Source organism: Nomascus leucogenys, chromosome 4 (genome assembly GCF_006542625.1).
Source record: "Nomascus leucogenys isolate Asia chromosome 4, Asia_NLE_v1, whole genome shotgun sequence".
In the NCBI taxonomy this organism is placed as follows: Eukaryota; Metazoa; Chordata; class Mammalia; order Primates; family Hylobatidae; genus Nomascus; species Nomascus leucogenys.
The window spans coordinates 62,185,484-62,204,561 of record NC_044384.1 but is presented as its reverse complement, the minus strand read 5'-3'; the positions used below and the strand labels follow the sequence as shown (position 1 = coordinate 62,204,561).

The following is a 19,078-nucleotide window of genomic DNA, read 5'->3' as shown; positions in this document are numbered from 1 at the left end:
CTGCTATATAGCTAACAACAGCTGATAACCAAATCTGCTGATTTGATAACAATAAAAAACCAAGAAGCAAAAAAAATTAGGTACCTAGGAAACTCCCAAGTTCTATACTTCAGCAGTATAGGGGTGCTGAGGTATACTAATTCATCTTCAGTAGGTTCCCCCTTTGCAGCCTTAGCCTAAACTGGCTATTCCATAGTACGGTGGACAGAAAGGTGAGGAATAGTAAGAATGACTAACTGATGGAACAGGTCTTCATCTCCTAATCTCTATTGACAAATATTGTTCTTTCACTTTCAACTAACATTTTTTATTGTACCCTCACCTCTAGGCAAAAGTAGTTCAAAAAAACTATTTGTTGAAAGGCTAACAATAAAGTATAAACAAACTGAAGGGAATTCATCTATAGTTTTATAGACATTGCACTCTATCCAAACCAGTTTCTTGCATTACAATCACACTAAATCACTGGAAGTATCTAAGATCTCTAAACAGAAATCAGAGCACAAGCTTTTAAAATAATTTTAAAAGTTTTAGAAAACATCTTAAAGGTAGAAACTACCTTTGCTCTCTTACCTAAATTTATCCCAGTAAAATTTAAGTTAAAATTAAAAAGAATGTCTAATAATACCTAAAATAAAAAGGCAATTTTCCTTTCAATACTCAATCTTTTAAAAACTACAAAAATTTGTTTCAAGTTAAAAATCTCATAGTCATCAGACAATAAAATTCTACCGTACCATCCTTCAGAGTTGCAGTGAAGATGGTAGTCTGCAAAACTGCTCAGCAGCAAAAGTAAGACACTGCATTGAGTTATATTCTTCTAAGCAGGTCTAAAATAGGCACTACTAATTTCACTCTGACCAGGATAACAATTTTAAAGCTTACGTTCTGAAAACAACATTTAGCTATGATCTGGCAAAACACTATGCCATTGCTCTAAAAATAAGTCTGTGGACTGCAAAGAATGAACTACCACCTAGATCTCAGCACTCCAAAGTGACCCTAAGAATGTGTTTCCGATGTGTTTAAAAAGTAATTTCTTACATTCTTTCCTTGATTATAACCACATTGTCCAGACTAAATACAATTATGGAATGATTAGAAAAGCTCTGCCTCAAATTTTTTAAAGCTAAATCTGTTTTCAGATTTTAATAGGAAATTCCACAAAGGATAGTCACAAATTCCAGCCCATCCAATATAGCACCGTATGGCAACTGGAATATATTGTTGAAAAGATATATCCTACACAGCACAGAAGTTATGATATACGCTGCTCCCAAATTTCCTAGAATTCTTTAATCAACTTTTAGGATGCTGCTTTTCACGACTTAAACCATTCATAAATGCATATTTTCATTCTATAACACCTTTGGGGGTAGTAAATCGCATTCATATCTAAACTACATGGGGATGTACTTTCCTCGTCTGTTATAAATGCTGTATTTAAAAACTACAAAGAGTTATAGAGTGTATTATTCCTCCATCTCTTAAACGTACTCAAGGACTTGGAGCAAGAGGTTGAAACCCAATGAGTGACACGTTTACCAGTCCATATCGCTTTAGTATTTTAGGCATGTCACGCCTTTGCAAGCCAAAGCACATCTTTAAAAATAGTCTGTTTTGTGTGACAACATTGTCTTTCCCTAATGATGCAGAAATGTCAGCTATTTTAAGAACAAAGAAACTGATGAGGTCAAACGGCTGACACATCTGATTTTTTAATCTATTATATAAAATCTTGTATTACTAAATTTACGACAGTCCTCTAGATACCTTTTCAAAATGCTTAGTTTTGGTTGTAAAGTAGTATGTTTTCTGAATTCTGATGTATTTCCTATTCTTTTAATCATGCACTTTTTTGAATTTGTAAATGTATTATAAAATAGATTTTTAAAGTAAAGCTTTTTTTTTTTGGTCAGCACTGACAATGGCCTCATATAGAGCTCTTCTTCAGCACATTTAATACTTAATCTTATCAATTTTATTATGAAGTTAATTACACTAATATGTATCAAACGTCATATTAATTATGTTGAATACTAGCTAAGAGTTAAGAAATTTAAGGCATGTGTCCTATCTTCAAGGAGCTTAATATAGTTGGGGAGGCAACTATAAAGAAATGCGATGATTGGTTCAACTTATGAAATGAGTCATAGTTTTCATTCCAGAAGTATGACTCTAAACTTAAAACAATGTGTGACAATAATGAAAAATAATTCCTAACATGGTACATAATTATCAAATGCTGTGAGTTCAAAAAAGATGTTTCTGAGTAATTAACGGATTGGGGAGGAGGATGACCTTGAAAAACCCAGTGTGGGATCATTTAGAAGCTCCAAGGCATTGTTAGAATGAAGAGATTCGGGTGTTAGTCTTAATTCTAACAAATTAAGGTAGTTAATTCTACCAAAAACTGATAGTGTAATGTTGAGCAAGTTACTACCTAGGCCTTTACTTTTTCAAGGAGGCTGGATTCTGATCTATGAGTTATTTTCCACCAGAAACCTTTCAGCGATAGGGAGTTTGGCTTCACAGTCACTGTTCCAAAATACAGAAACTGTGGGGTTTTTTCCCTACCAAACTAAAAGTGTAGAGGGAATAAATAATGGTGGAGGGAGTCAAATCACAGTGCTATGATCTCAAGGAGCAGATCATTTCTGATATTGTCAGGGTCCTTTTTGCTGATTCTAGTTTGCTGTTCATTTTACTTTTCCTTCAAACAATTGAGACTGTCACTCTTCATGTAATAAGCCTTCAGCAAATGCACAACTCTCATCGAAGTTTAGAAAACTAGGGTATAACCCTTAATCTAAAAAAGTTGAAATTGCTTTTTTTATTATTAAAGTTTTAGGGTACATGTGCACAACGTGCAGGTTAGTTACATATGTATACATGTGCCATGTTGGTGTGCTGCACCCATTAACTCGTCATTTAGCATTAGGTATATCTCCTAATGCTATCTCTCCCCCCTCCCCCCGAAATTGCTTTTTACAAAAAGCAAGCTAGGGTAAAATAAATTGAAAAAGGCCGGGCGCGGTGGCTCACGCTTGTAATCCCAGCACTTTGGGAGGCCGAGGCGGGCGGATCATGAGGTCAGGAGATCGAGACCACGGTGAAACCCCGTCTCTACTAAAAATACAAAAAAATTAGCCGGGCGTGGTGGCGGGCGCCTGTAGTCCCAGCTACTCAGGAGGCTGAAGCAGGAGAATGGCGTGAACCTGGGAGGCGGAGCTTGCAGTGAGCCGAGATTGCGCCACTGCACTCCAGCCTGGGGGACAGAGCAAGACTCCGTCTCAAAAAAAATAAATAAATAAATAAATAAATTGAAAAGACTTCATGTCAATGTAATTATTCTTTAGGATGCAAAGATCGCCAGGTAAGGACCCGAGGTTTCCAAATTACGAAGCTCCTCAATCATAAAGTCGAGTCTTCATTTATTTATTTATTTTTGAGACGCAGTCTTGCTCTGTCGCCTAGGCTGGAGTGCAGTGGCGCGATCTCAACCTCCACCTCCAGGGTTCAAGCAATTCTCTGCCTCAGCCTCTGGAGTAGCTGGGATTACAGGCGCCCACCACCTTGCCTGACTAATTTTTGTATTTTTAGTAGAGACGGGGTTTCACCACCTTGTGCAGGCTGGTCTTGAACTCCTGACCTCGTGATCCACCTGCCTCAGCCTCCCAAAGTGCTGGGATTACAGGCGTGAGCTACTGCACCCAGCCCGAGTCTTTATTTTTGAGGGATTAAGTGAAAGATCTTTGGTGTCAAGGAGTATCTGTTGTACGAAACTGGAAAGCAGAGAGACTTACAGAACAGGCTTCTACAAAATATGAGGATTTCAGATGCATGAGAAAGTGGATGAAGGGCAGTCAGGAGACTGAGTTTACAGATCTAAAGGAGCATAACCTTTTTTTAAGTCAGGCGAGGTGGGCGCTGGTGGCAATGAATCTGGTTTTTATTTTGTGTTTTAGCTCAGAATCATTATGGGCTGTAACAAGAGAGATACACAACATGATTAAGGAAAATGTTAAGACTAGATTAATAGGTGGGAGAAATAGAAGAGATTCTCAGAGTGGCTTTCCCCACACACCAAAGGACACGAGAAGTTTTCAGAATCTCTAGAAACTATGTTCATTTATAAAATGGGACTAATCCATACCAATATATACATTAGAGTTCTGTGGTTAGAATCCTAGAGTCCAGCATTTACAAAGTGGCAATAAATGTAAAATAACCTAGAAACTTTTTCTACAAAACGAACACTCAAATTGATAATATTCTGAGAAATATCAGATATTCTGCAAGAAAAAACCATCTTACAAAACACTGCGTAGTGTGATAGCACCTAGTATTTGGTGGGCTTTCTAAACCCTGACCAAATATACCGCCTCATTTAATCAATGCACTTAACAAAAAAACCTAAGTATAACTTATTTTCTGGTGCTAACCACAATTTTTAAAAAGTGTATTTCAAGTTGGTGCTTCCGTTCCAAGTAAATCAAGTTTCATTTCTTATGCAAACTTCCGGTAGAAGGTAAGATTCGTTCTCTTGGACTGCCACACCCAAAAGTTCTCACCACTGGACAAAGACAATTAGCTGTAAGGGCTGACTTGCCAGTAAAGCCTCGCTTTTGAAAATAAAGTGCTTTTCTGATTACCGTTTATTAGAGCCCTTCCAGAACATGAGACAAATACCAATAATTTTAAGAAATATTCGCTTTATTCGCCGTTAAATATAAAACTTTTTGCACTTAAGTTCAAATCTCTGCTAAATCCACAGGTCTCTCAAGAACTGATAGATACATTCATATACCTACTAAACTACTTTAAAAAGAAGACACTTCCATGGCGAATTGAATTAGCCCAAACTTTCCCCTCAAATGGTACAAGGTATTACATTTTGAAGTTTTTCTTCGAGCCACAAACTAAACTCCAGATCTCTCTGTCCAAAATTCCATCGCTTAAAGAAAAAAAGTTCTAATTATAGGAGCGGATGCTGAGCTGAAGAACTTCCCAATTTGAGTTGGTTATTCCTACTAAACGCAGCCACACAGCTGCAACAACAGCTGCAGCAGGGGGACAATGGGCTACGTTTTTTGCGCAAACCCTCTTGAATCGGGCAAGTTGACGTTAGAAACTAAAATAGTCCCGGAGTCAGCTCTGCAGGGGTCGGGTTTCGCGGGCCCGGCAGTCGCCCAAGCTCAAGGCGCCAGTGAGCGAAGCCATATTTCCAGAGTTCCAAGTTTGGGCACAGGAGCGAAGTTCGGGTCTGGGCCACTCCAAGCCATGGCCTCGGATCCCAGAACCGGGGACCTGGCTGGCACACCTGCCCAGGTGCGCTACCGGCGCCAGGAGCCCCGCCGCCCTCCAGCTGCCCCGCAGAGACGGGTCCCCGGGATGGGTCTCACGCGCCCGAACGCGAGCGCCACTCACCCGGCACAGCTACGAGAATCCCAGCACCTCTGCGAGCCCCTCGCTGCCGCTATCACACCACCCTGCTACCCAGAGAGCCGCTAAAAACCACCGCTTCCGGCCTCTGCTTAGCAAGCCGGAAGGAAGCCCGGTCACCTTTCTTGGCCCGCATAGTGGGCCTGACTTCACGGAGGGGCGACAGAAACGGAGGTCGCCAGTGTGGTCAGCGGGCGCGGTATTGACCAAGTGCATGAGAAGGAAGTGTAAAGTGGGCGACCTAGAATATAGAGCAATATATAATGGTTCTCTGGGTCCTGCTACTGAGTTTCCTTTTTTGTACCTGTTGTTGCAGTGTTAAGTCTTCCTCCCCCCTATCCTTTCCGCAGATGGTTGCGTCCGTCCTGTGGCTTTGCCTGGCCGCACATTCCAGGGCACGGCGAAGGGCGGGGCCCGTCGGCCCAAGTCCTTGTAGGGAAATCGAGGAGAGGGCTGCGGGCCCACGTGACTGACCCTCGCCCCGCCCCGAGGCCGGGCTCCAGCCTCTGGGCGGTAGTGCGCCTGCGCTTGACGCCCCACGCGGGGTCTGGGTCTCCGCTTGAGGGCCCCGGAGCAGCGCGCGTATTCCGAGAGCGGACCTTGATGCTAGCTCTGTGTGCAGTGTAATTTTATGAAGAGTCCCGCTCCCTCCATACAGGAGGAAACTTGTGTCCCTGGGGCCCTCAACCAAGCGTCCACTATCTTTTTGGCCCAGACGGATTTCACAGGTCACAAGTGGCTGGAGGCTTCCACTTGAAAAACATTTGCCGTCGTTTTTCCCTGGCAGAGCCCCTTTGACCCTGGCTGACAAGGACAGCCTGACTTGGATCCCACTAGGCAGGAGAGAAGGCGACTCTTCCCCGCACCTCTTGCTACGATTAGGACTTGCGGCTTGGTGAAAACAGGAATCAAAACTTGGGCCTATTTCTCCTGAGGTCTGTTTGCCTAGAACAATTCGTAACAATGAATCTTATTAAAAAGAGAAAGTCCTCCCCGCCTTTATCTTTTTCCGCCCAGAATCCGATAAGGAAGACTTGTTCTGGCCCCCTCGGCTCTCTGACCTCATCTACCAGAGGAGTGAGTGGGATCCTCTAACACTCGAGCCGTCATCCCAGCACTAGGGGACAGTGACCGGTGTGGCTCCCGTGGCCAGAACCCTTCTGAAGTTTGGGTTGCCCTGTGGTTTTCGCCTTCAAAGCAGGCCGTCACTTGAATCCTTCTGGAACGGACAGTGTTGCTGTAAACGCTGCGGAATAGTATCTTCTAAGTATTCGTAGCTTCTTTCTTGAGGGATCTCGGGAACGTTCCGTGTATTAACCACTAACATATTCCAAAGTTAACTTTGTGGTAAAGTCACTGGGGAAAAAAATAATTGCTCCAGTTCCACAGGTGATTGAAACAAACGTTCCACAGGTGGTTGAAACAAACGTGATTTGTTTCCCAAACTTCCTTGATGGTAAAGAATGACTTGGGGTACTAATTAAAAATAAAAATAATTGCATCATTTCCAACCTACTAAATCAGAGTCTTTAAGGGCAGGTCCTGGGAAGCCATCCATGTAACGGGGGTCCTAAGTGGGCTCTTATCGGCGAGGGCGGGGACTCGGCGAAAGGGCTGGCAGCGACGGGACAAACCCCAGACGGCTGCGCGGATGCGTTTGTTCCTGGAGCTTGCGAGCACTTGCAATGCATGGACACCTCCACAGGGTGGTGGCCTGCCACCACGAGAGCACCAGCTCCGCCAACGTCCTCTCCAGAGGACACTTTAGAGCAGAAGGAAACGGCCAGTTCAGTCTTCCCCTCAGCTTGAAGGCAGCATTCTTTTGCTTCTCTTTGAGTCAGGTAATTGTCTTGTCTTCCTTCCACTCAGTTAGCAGATATTAAACAGCAACCGCATTACCAAGCACTGTGGTGGGGGCTGTGGCTTATGCTTTCTGGAACAGAACATAGTTGTTGCTACCTTGGGGATGGGGGCCGGGGGGAATAGAAAGAATGCGGAGTTAGCGGAGTATCAGGGAACAAGGGTGAAACACATAATAATTACAGTACAGTTAGTTAGGTCCTATTGAAGAAGCACAAATGAAGAATAAACTTGTCTGGGAACTAGTGGAAGGTGTCCCCCAGGGGATGTTAAAGAGCTGATTCTAGAATTAATTCAGTGGGGAAAGAAAAGGAGAGAGAGATGCCAGGCAGAGGGAGCAGCATGTCTGGAGGTGATCAGAGGGCCTGGCTGATTGAAGATGAACAGGAATTCTGTAGTCTGTGTTCATTCATTCATTTATTCATTCCACAACTATGGATTTAAAAACGGTTAGTCAACCAATGTGGAAAAATAACATCTCGATAAAATGTCGTTCAAATGTCCACCTAGTATTTTGATATTCAGTTTTCATGACTAGACCCACCATCAAAGGCCTCTGACTCTTTCTGATATTTCTATCCTTTGGACCCTATGAGAGATCTTTGCTTCCACGTGATAATCTCCTTCTCACGTTTTTACTAAAAGTTTGGAGACTTGAATTCTGCTCCAAACAGAGTGAAACAGGGTCTTGCTCTGTTGCCCAGGCTGGAGCACAGTGGCTCGATCACAGCTCACTGCAGCCTCCATCTCCCATGCTCAAGCCATCCTCCCTCAATCTTTTGACAAATACTCATAGTAATAAATTTATTTCACTAAGAAATACTTGACTACCTATAATGTTTTTCAAAATTTTCTATTCTGTTCTTTTCAATTCTGTTATTAGTCTGCTTTAGCTGCCATACAAAATACTACGCACTGGGTGGCTTAAACAACAGAAATTTATTTCTCATACTTCTGGAGGCCTGGACGTCCAAGATCAAAGTGCTGGCCAATTCGATTGAAGGCCCTCATCCTGACTTGCAGATAGTCAGTTGCCTTCTCCCTGTGTTCTCATGTGGCAGAGAGATCTCACTCTCTTCCTCTTCTTTTTTTTTTTCCTTTTTAAAATTTTTTTTTGTATTTTGTTTTACGTTTATTTACTTATTTTTTTGAGATGGAGTCTTGCTCTGTCGCTCAGGCTGGAGTGCAGTGGCACGATCTCAGCTCACTGCAACCTCTGCCTCCTAGGTTCAAGTGATTCTTGTGCCTCAGCCTCCCGAGTAGCTGGGATTACAGGAATGTGCCACCACGCCTGGCTAATTTTTTTTTTTTGTATTTTAGTAAAGACAGGGTTTCACCATGTTGGCCAGGCTGGTTGCCAACTCCTGACCTCAGGTGATCTATCCGCCTCAGCCTCCCAAAGTGCTGGGATTACAGGCATGAGATGCCACACCTGGCCTCTTTTTTTGTACTTTTAGTAGCAACAAGAGTTTCGCCATGTTGGCCAGGCTGGTCTCAAACTCCTGACCTCAAGTGATCTGCCAGCCTGTGCCTCCCAAATGGCTGGGATCTCTTCCTCTTCTTATGATCCTTCAGTGTTAATGGAATTAGGGCCGACTGTTATGACTTCATTTAACCTTAATTATATTTTAATTATATCTCCAGATATAGTCACACTGGGGGTTAGGCCTTCAACATATGAATTTGGCAGGGAGGGGACACACAATTCAGTCCATAGCAAATTCTATGTCATTTAACTTTTACAATACCTCTCAAGGCCCACTAAATGTGAGCTTATGATCCACTATTGCAGTGGTTCTCAATAGTGGAGGAGTGGTGGTTGGGTTTTGCCCTGAAGGAACATTTGGCGATGTCTGGAGAGACAGTTTTGCTTTTCACAGATGGGACAGATACTGCATCTAGTGGGAAGAAGCCAGGGATGCTGCTAAACATCCTACTATGCACAGGACAGCCCTCAACAACAGAGCATTATTCAGCCCAAAATGTCAGTAGTGCTTAGGTTGAGAAAAGCCAGCACTAATCATTTGGGAACTCAATATTTATAGTAATCAATTATTTTGAGAGTACTGTAATTTCTACAAGGACACTATCCATTGCTCCTGCCTCAGAGTAAGGTGGTGGTGTTTTTTTTCCCCAAGTGAGATCTGAAGGGAGAAAAACATGGAATGAACAGTTATTATTATCTGTGCCTATTATGTGCTAGGTATTCTATATAAACATTTCTAATACATAATTCTTACAACAACCCTGTGAGATAGATATTATTACCTCCATTTCATTGATGGGGACACAAGCTCAAATACTTGAATGATCTGCACAGGTTTCCCAAAAGGCAATGAAAGAACCTGGATTATAACTCATGTCTCTGATTGTCCGGGGGTAGAATAGAAAGGAAAACAGTAAATATGTGGATATTTATCCACATATCTCTAACTCCTAATACCATGCCTAATATCCACAGGTGCCAGTAAATACATGATAACTGGTCAATTGTTCAAGTGCACATAGCTAGTAAGTGGCCCAGCCCGAAGCCCATATTTTATTTTACTATACTGTGCTTTCTCCTTTAGTCCAAAGTAGGAAAATTTTGTTACCCAAACAACAGCAAGGAAGCATAGCAGAATGGATCCTTGGTATTTACAACCTAAGTCAATGATTTTATATGGATCGCTTGCAATTTTTATTGCATGTAAGTAACTATTGAATGTTAAGAGACGTGGCTTACATTCTGGTTTTGCCTACATAAATGGAATTATAATTCTTCATACATGAAATATGTATGATGTAACAATTAGCATTAATCCTTTAATTCAGGAAAACAGTAGGAGGAGCTCCTTTCTTTTAAATGAGTAAGTGTTTACATAAATCTGTATAATAATTAATTTTAGAGCACCAAAACTACAAATAATATATTACAAAGATATGGAAGATTCTACATATATAAAGAATTGCTTTTTAAAAAACTTTAGTCAGAATTATCATTAAAGTCGGGGATGATAAATGAGATAAAAAATTATGTGAAATTGAATTAAGGGCATTTGGGGATACTTACTACTTCCATTCTAGAAAATTTGAAAAAATAAGTTAAATAGATACATGCTTAGAAAAATTAAAATACTAAATGAGATATAAGAACAGAGAATGTGAATAAAGCAAACAAAAAAAGGAATAAGGATTATATAGATAATAAATTATCTGGCTGTATTAGTCTGTTTTCATTCTGCTGATAAAGACATACCCGAGGTCAGGCGCAGAGGCTCACGCCTGTAATCCCAGCACTTTGGGAGGCCGAGGTGACTGGATCGCTTGAGGTCAGGAGTTCGAGACTAGCCTGGCCAATATGGTGAAACCCCATCTCTACTAAAAATACAAAAATTAGCTGGGCATGGTGGTGTGCACCTGTAATTCCAGCTACTCGGGAGGCTGAGGTTGGAGAATCACTTGAACCTCAGAGGCAGAGGTTGCAGTGAGCCGAGATCATGCCACTGCCCTCAAGCCTGAGCTACAGAGCAAGACTCCATCTCAGAAAAAAAAAAAAAAAAGGACATACCTGAGACTGGGCAATTTACAAAAGAAAGAGGTTTAATGGACTTACAGTTCCATGTGGCTGGGGAGGCTTCACAATCATTGCGGAAGTTGAAAGTCACATCTCACATGGTGGCAGATGAGAAGAGCTTATGCAGAGAAACTCTCCTTTTTAAAGCCATCAGATCTCATGAGACTTATTAACTATCATGAGAACAGCACAGGAAAGAACTGCCCCCATGATTCAGTTACCTCCCACTGGGTCCCTCCCATAACACGTGGGAATTTAAGATGAGATTTGTGTGGGGACACAGAGCCAAACCGTATCATTCTACCCTGGCCCCTCCTAAATCTCATGTCCTCACTTTTCAAAACCAATCATGCCTTCCCAGCAGCCCCCTAAAGTGTTATTTCAGCATTAACTCACAAGTCCACAGTCCAAAATCTCATCTGAGTCAAGGCAAGTCCCTTGCACCTATGAGCCTGTAAAATTAAAAGCAAGTTAGTTACTTCCTAGATACAATGGGGGTACAGGCATTGGGTAAATATAGCCATTCCAAATAGGAGAAATTGGCCAAAACAAAGGGACTACAGGCTCCAAGCAAGTCCAAAATCCAGCCGGGCAGTCAAATCTTAAAGCTCCAAAATGATCTCGTTTGACTCCGTGTCTCACATCCAGGTCACGCTAATGCAAGAGGTGGGTTCCCATGGTCTTGGGCAGCTCCGCTCCTGTGGCTTTGCAGGGTACAGCCTCCCTCCTGGCTGCTTTCCCAGGCTGACGTTGAGTGTCTGTTGCTTTCCAGGCACACAGTGCAAGCTGTTGGCGGATCCATCACTCTGGGGACAGGAGGACAGTGGTCCTCTTCTCACACCTCCACTGAGTGGGGCCCCAGTAGGGAGTCTGTGTTGGGTCTCCCACCCCACATTTCCCTTCTGCACTACCCTAGCAGAAGTTCTTCATGAGGGCCCTGCCCCTGCAGCAACCTTCTGCATGGGCATCCAGGTGTTTCCATACATCCTCTGAAATCTAGGTGGAGTTTCCCAAACCCCAAATTTTTGACTTCTGTGCACTGCAAGTTCAACACCATGTGGAAGCTGCCAAGGCTTGGGTCTTGCACCCTTTGAGGCCATGGCCTGAGCTGTACCTTGGCCCCTTTCAGCCATGGCTGGAGCAGCTGGGATGCAGGGCACCAAGTCCCTAGGCTGCCTGCAGCATAGGGACCCTGGACCTGGCCCATGAAACCACTTTTTCTTCCTTGGCCTCCAGTCCTGTGATGGGAGGGGCTGCCATGGAGATCTCTGAGATGCCCTGGAAACATTTTCCCAATTGTCTTGGGGATTAGCATTCACCACCTCGTTACTTATTCAGATTTCTGCAGCTGGCTTAAATTTCTCCTCAGAAATAGAATTTTCTTTTTTATTGCATTTTCAGGCTGCAAAATTTTCCGGACTTTTATGCTCTGCTTCCCTTACAAAACTGAATGCCTTTAACAGCACCCAAGTCATCTCCTGAATTCTTTGCTGCTTAGAAATTTCTTCTGCCAGATATCCTAAATCATCTCTCTCAAGTTCAAAGTTCCACAGATCTCTATGGTAGGGGCAAAATGTCACCAGTCTCTTTGCTAAAACATAGCAAGAGTCACCTTTACTCCAGTTCCCAACAAGTTCCTCATCTCCATCTGAAACCACCTCAACCTGGATTTCATTGTCACTATCAGTATCAGCATTTTGGGCAAAGCCATTCAACTAGTCTCTAGGAAGTTCCAAACTTTTCCGCATTTTCTTGTCTTCTTCTGAGCCCTCCAAACTGTTCCAGCCTCTGTGTGTTACCCAGTTACAAAGTCACTTCCACATTTTTGGGTATCTTTTCAGCAGTGCCCCACTCTACTGGTACCAATTTTCTGTATTAATCCATTTTCATGCTACTGATAAAGACATACCTGAGACTGGGAAATTTAAAAAAGAAGGAGGTTTAATGGACTTACAGTTCCATGTGGCTGAGGAGGCCTCACAATTATGGCAGAAGATGAAAGGCATGTCTTACATGGTGGCAGACAAGAGAAGAAAAACTTCTGCAGGGAAACTCTCCTTTTTAAAACCATCAGATCTCGTCAGACTTATTCACTATCACGAGAGCAGCACGGGAAAGACCTGCCCCCATGATTCAATTACCTCCCACCAGATCCCTCCCACAACATGTGGGAATTCAAGATGAGATGTGGGTGGGGACACAGCCAAACCATATCACTGGCTCTGATAGTTAACTGGAGAAATACTGTTTCAACTGTTAAAAGACAAAGATTCCTGATATCTAAGCTGTTTTGAAGTATATAGCCCAACATAGTGATACTATAATAGTTTGTTAATGAATGAACGTAGTGATCAAATTACATTTACTAAATTAATCTTATGACACAAATATTGTTTTTGAATCCCAGAAATAAAACTAATACCTAAAACAGAAATTATAGCCGATGCTTACTTTAGCCAATCTTTTAGTTTCCTCATCTGTAAAAAGGCATAATAATAGTGCCCACTTTATTCCGTGGTTGTGAGGATAAAGCACAATAATCCATGTAAATTTCTTAGGGAGAAATTTACTACTCTGACTAATTAATATATGAATTCTTTGTCCACTTGAGTGTAGGAAACAAGCGAAGTGGTTGCACTTTAAATTAATGACCACAGACTTCAAGTGGGCCCTCGATGCCCACAACATTTCTCTAGTCTTTTCATACTCCGCTCTCTCAGGTTCTTTTTTTTTTTTTTTTTTTTTTTTGAGACAAGGTGTTGCTGTGTCACCCAGGCTAGACTGCAGTGGTACCATCATGGCTCACTGCAGCCTTGGCCTTCTAAGGGTCAATCAGCCCTCCCACCTCGGCTTCCTGAGTAGCTGGGACTACAGGTGTGCACCACTACACCTGGCTAATTTTTGTATTATTTGTAGAGGCAGGATTTCTCCACGTTGCTCAGGCTTGGTCTTGAACTCCTGAGCTCAAGCTATCTGCCTGCCTTGGCCTCAAAAGTGTTGAGATTACAGGCATGAGCCACCATCCCCCGGCCCATGCTCTTGTCTATTTGATGTCAGTTTTATAACTTTTGCCTCTTCACACCTCTAACACATTCTATTCTATCGTCACTCTCAGTTGACAACCTTGCTGCTAAGTCACTGAGAAGATAATGGCTCTCACGAGCCCCCACCACATTTACCCACCAGCCAACATCTGTCTTCATGCATTGTCCTCCCCTCCTCTCCTGCTAACTAGAGAGGAACTCTCCTTGCTCCTACAGAAAGCCAGCTCCTCTGTTTTCTTGCTCATGCCACACCAGCAATTCTGCCCTCTCCTGCATCATCAAGTTCTCTCTCTCCATTGGAGTATCCCCATCAACATGAATGCTGTAACGTACCCCATATGTAGTAAGCAGACTAAGGACCCCCAGAAGATACCCCTGTCCTAATTCCCAGAACCTGTGATTGTGTTAGGTTACACAGGAAAGGAGAATCAAGGGAGAAGATGGAATGAGATTGCTAATGAGCTGACCTTAAAATACAGAGATTATCCTGTATTATCTGGGTATACCCAGTGTTGCCACAAGAGGTCTTAAAAGAAGCGGGAGGAAGAAGAGGGAGGCAGAAGAAGACTGTTAGAGAAAGATGTGACTGTGGGCGAAGGGGCAAAGAGATACAGTGTTCCTGGCCTTAAAGATGGAAGAAGGGGTCAGGAGCCAGGGAATGCAGGAAGCCTCTAGAAGCTGAGACAGGCTAGGAAACTGATTCTTTCCTAGAGCCTCGGGAAAGGAACACAGTCTCCCTGACAGCTTAATTTTAGGCTGGTGAGATCCACATTGGACTTCCAACCTACAAGATTGTAAGATGACTAAGTTGTGTTGTTTTAAGCCACTAAATTTCTGATAATTTGTTACAGCAGCAATAAAAAACTAATCTACTATATCACAAACAAACAACAACAACAAAAACTCTCTTCAGCTGTTGTCCTATTTTCTTGCTCTCTTATAGAAAACCCTTTAAATAAGTCACCTGTACTCACTGGTTCTCAATGCCCCCACCCCCGCCACCAATTTAGTAAAATGTACATAACATGAAATTTCCCATCTTCACCATGTTTATTGTATAGCTCAGTGCAGGGGTCCCCAACACCCCCTGCCTCCCCCCTCCCCCAGGTCGGAGGGAGTGATGCTTTGTCTATACTTAACAACTGCTCACATCGCTCACATTACTGCGTGAGCTCCGCCTGCTGTCAGATCAGCAGTGGCTTTAGATTCTCTTAGGAGCATGAGCCCTATTGTGAACTGCACATGTGAGGGATCTAGATTGTGTTCTCCTTTTGAGAATCTAATGCCTGATGATCTGTCACTGTCTCCCATCACCCCTGAGATGGGACCGTCTAGTTGCAGGAAAACAAGCCCAGGGCTCCCACTGATTCTACATTATGGTGAGTTGTATATGTATTTCATTATATATTACAACGTAATAATAATAGAAATATTATTTTGGCACTATAAATGTAATGAGTTGAATCATTCTGAAATCATTGCCCCCCTACCGCCACCCCTGCCCCAGTCCCTGGAAATATCATCTTCCACGAAACTGATCCCTGGTGCCAAAAAGGTTGGGGACTAAAAGCTTAGTGGAATAAATATATTTGTAATGTTGTGCATCACCACCATCCAGCTCCATAACTCTTTGCATCTTGTAAAACTGAAATTCTATGACCATTAAACAATAACTCCCCATTCCTCCCTTCCCCCTAGTAACCACCATTCTACTTTCTGTCTAGAATTCTGGCCACTCTAAGTATTTCATGTAAGTTATGGAATCATAGAGTATTTGTCTTTTTGTGACTTAGCATAATGTTCTTGAGGTTCACCGATGTTGTAACGTGTCAGAATGTATTTCCTTTTTTTTTTTTTTTTGAGACGGAGTCTCGCACTGTTGCCCAGGCTGGAGTGCAGTGGTGTGATCTCGGCTCACTGCAAGCTCCACCTCCTGGGTTCACGCCATTCTCCTGCCTCAGCCTCAGTGCTGGGATTACAGACATGAGCCACCATGCCTGGCCATGTCTTTCCTTTTTAAGGCTGAATGATATTCCATGGTATGTATAAACCACATTTTCCTTATCTGTTCATTTGTTGATGGACACTTGGATTGCTTCTACATTTTAGCTATTGTGAGTAGTGCTGCTATGAACATGGGTGTACAAACCCGATTCTCTCTTTATTTTAGTTTTTACTTTTTTCTTTCTCAGTGATCCTTTTCTGACCAATTATCTCTTGAATCTGCTATAATAAATCTTTTTTCTCTGACAACTCCATCAAATGTGTGCTCATCAAGGTCACCAGTGACCTCTACATCCTCATAGCCAATTCTCAGTTCTCAAATAGTATTAGAAAAGGTGCTCACTCCCTCACCTTTGGAATACCTTCTCTGGCTTCCAGGACGCCACACTGTCCTGGTTTCTGCCTTCATTTGTGGTTACTCTTCAATCTCCTTTGCCAATTCCTCCTAGTTTCGCTAATCACATGGAGTAGCCCAAGATTCAGTGCTTGGATCTCTTCTCTTTTCTGTCAACCGTCCCTTTGAGCTGACCTCATCCACTCTCATAGCTTTAAATACCACTTATACACCGATCACCAAGTGTGTATCTCTAGCCAAGACCTCTGACCTTTACTCCAGGCTGACATATCTAACCTCTCACTTGACAGCTCCGTGAGGATGTCTGTTGGGCATTTAAACCTTCACACTCCACAACTGATCTAATTTTACCTCCAAAACCTGCTCATCCTGTTTGTCTTCTCCATCCTTTAAGTTGCTCAGGCCGAAAACCTTTGGCTCACCTTTGCCACCTCTTTTTCTTTCCTGCCCCTTGCTCAACTTTTCAGTCAATTCTGGTAGGGTTTTCTGTCTTCTTCGTTCGTAGAAGTATCTCCATGGCCTAAAACCATAATTAGCACAAGCCTATTAGCGAAGTTCTTCAAAATATATCCAGAATTTGATTAAGTCTCGCCACTTCTACTGCTATCCCAGTGCAAGTCATTTTCATGTCAAGACTGGATTTTTGTTATAGCCTCCTAAAGGGGTCTAAGTAGTTTTCTTACTTCCTTTTCTTCCTATAGTCTGTTCTCCACACAGCAGACAGAATAATCCTTTAACTATAAACTAGAGCACATCATTGTTCTACCTGACACCCTCCATGGTGAAGTGAAGTGTCCTACCACCTCTACTTACATCACTACGCTGAGTGAAGTGTCCTACTTCACTCAGAGTAAAAGCCCAATGCTTTACCATGACCTGCAAGGCCTAATAACTCAGGTTCTGGGAACTTCCCCACCCTTGTCTCCTACTTCCTGCCCTCCCCAGTCTGCTCAGCCATATTGACATCCTAAATGTTTCTTGAACAAGTCAGGTAACTTTCCACCTCGAGACCTTTGCATTTGATGTTCCTGATTTCAATGCTCTTTCTTCAGATTCTTCACTACTCACGCCCTCAACTCCTTTGCATCTTCAAGCAGGTATTACCATCTCAGTAAAGCCTTCTCTGGTCATTCCATTTTAAGTCTCCATCACCCAGCTTCCATCCACAGCATTCCCCTCTCTCGGTTTATTTTTTCCGTTGCACTTATTACCACCAACACACCAGACACTTTACTGATTTTGTTTACCATCTATCTCCCCTACTAAGTTCCATGAAGAGGATCTTTTGGCCTGCTTTGTTTACTAAAGTATCCCAAGGCCCACAAGAGTATTTGGCACATTATAGGCATTCAATGTGTAAAGATACATATTTGAATGAATGAATTGCTGGAAGGCAGAATATAAAGGGAAAATGTAGAAACATGAGGCCAACAGGGGAGGCAGGGACTGTGTCCTCAGTGACTTCTAAGCCATGTTTCAAAGGTCAGTGGGATGCCATCTTAAGTATGGGATTAGTATGTTCAGAATCGTATTATTTAAAAATCACTCTAGTAATAGTATGGAGGATTAGCAGAGGGTAAGTCTGGGAGAAGCTCAAGATTTCTGACAGATGGTAAGGCCACTCACTGAACTAAGGAGGAGAAATAGTTTGGAGGGCAGAGGGTGGTAATGGTAGGAAATGATGGTTATCATTTGGGACATTTTGAGGTAGTGGATTAGAAGAAGTACTGAGGCCTTAACCCAAACACAGTACAAAGAGACAAAAAGGACAAAAAATGTAGAAGTGCTGTCAGGAATCATGGAGGATGTATTGAGATGACATGGTATATATTTGTGTATAGGAAAGCCAGAACAAGATAAAGTGAGAATGATGGAAAAAACAATATCAAAAGTATGTCGGGCCAGGCGCAGTGGCTTACACCTGTAATCCCAGTACTTTGGGAGGCTGAGGAGGGAGAATTGCTTGAGGCCAGGAGTTTGAGACCAGCCTGGGCAACCTAGCGTGAACCCCCGTCTCTAAAAAAAAAAAAAAAAAAAAAAAAAAAAAAAAAAAAAAAAAAAAAAAAAACTAGATAATGACAGAGTTTTCTGAAACTGAAAGATAGTCAGAATTTTTCATTCAAATGGAGAGTGTACTCTGAATATCAAGCAGGAAAAATAAAATATATAAAATCTATAGTAAGTTCTATCACAATGAAGCTGCAGAAAATGCAGGGTAAAGGGAAATGGTAAAAGCTGGCAGAAAAAAGGGAGTGTCTTCAATGGAACAATAATTAGGCTGGCAGTGTGCTTTCCTGTAGCAACCATGCAAGCTGAAGGTGGCACAGCGATAGCTTCAAAATGCTGTGAGAATCGCCGCCAACTCCTCACTGTGTGTGGGCTGGGTGTGGCACGCTGGCAGCTCTCCCCAAACGACTCTGGATGCTGGTGTCCCTAGAATCTCTTGGGTCTAAAGATTGATCTTCTTACCTCCTATAATTCCTGGGGTGGATAATTAACTGGGGGGTCACAAAATTAATTCCACAATCTTGTAACATGTCCTGAATAGATGTTCTGACAATGAACATTTCCAGGTTTTGGGACATCTCCCACAATTCTAAAATAACGGGAATGTCATGCTTAACATCCTAGTACAGTGAACAATGTTACAAAATTTGGGATTTTCCTCTACTGTTTCATGTATGTTTGACTTGCTTCCCAAACTGGCTTGTAAACATATATTACTTTTACATTAGCTAAGTAGAAGTTTTTCAATGTATACTTTTAACAATAATAATAAACATTATATTCTTCTTCTTCTTTATTGAGCACGTC

The 19,078-nt window shown here is 42.5% G+C and overlaps 1 protein-coding gene and 1 long non-coding RNA gene across 4 annotated transcripts in view; both read right to left on the bottom strand.

The window, feature by feature from the left end:
* Positions 1-5,861, bottom strand: part of MYL12A (myosin light chain 12A) — a 31,426-nt gene extending 25,565 nt beyond the window's left edge. The window contains exon 1 of one of the 3 annotated variants that reach the window (XM_012506280.2): positions 5,750-5,861. The gene's annotated coding sequence lies outside the window, so the exon portion shown is untranslated. Of the gene's footprint in view, positions 1-5,430 lie in introns of all 3 variants that reach the window. The other 2 variants (XM_030810690.1, XM_030810691.1) reach the window with 2 other exon arrangements.
* Positions 5,862-6,059: 198 nt separating this feature from the next.
* Positions 6,060-19,078, bottom strand: part of LOC115834751 — a 58,931-nt gene continuing 45,912 nt past the window's right edge. The window contains exons 4-5 of the long non-coding RNA XR_004029654.1: positions 16,687-16,784; positions 6,060-7,404 (exon numbers count right to left, since the gene is read on the bottom strand). This is a non-coding gene — a long non-coding RNA (uncharacterized LOC115834751). The remainder of the gene's footprint in view (positions 7,405-16,686; positions 16,785-19,078) is intronic.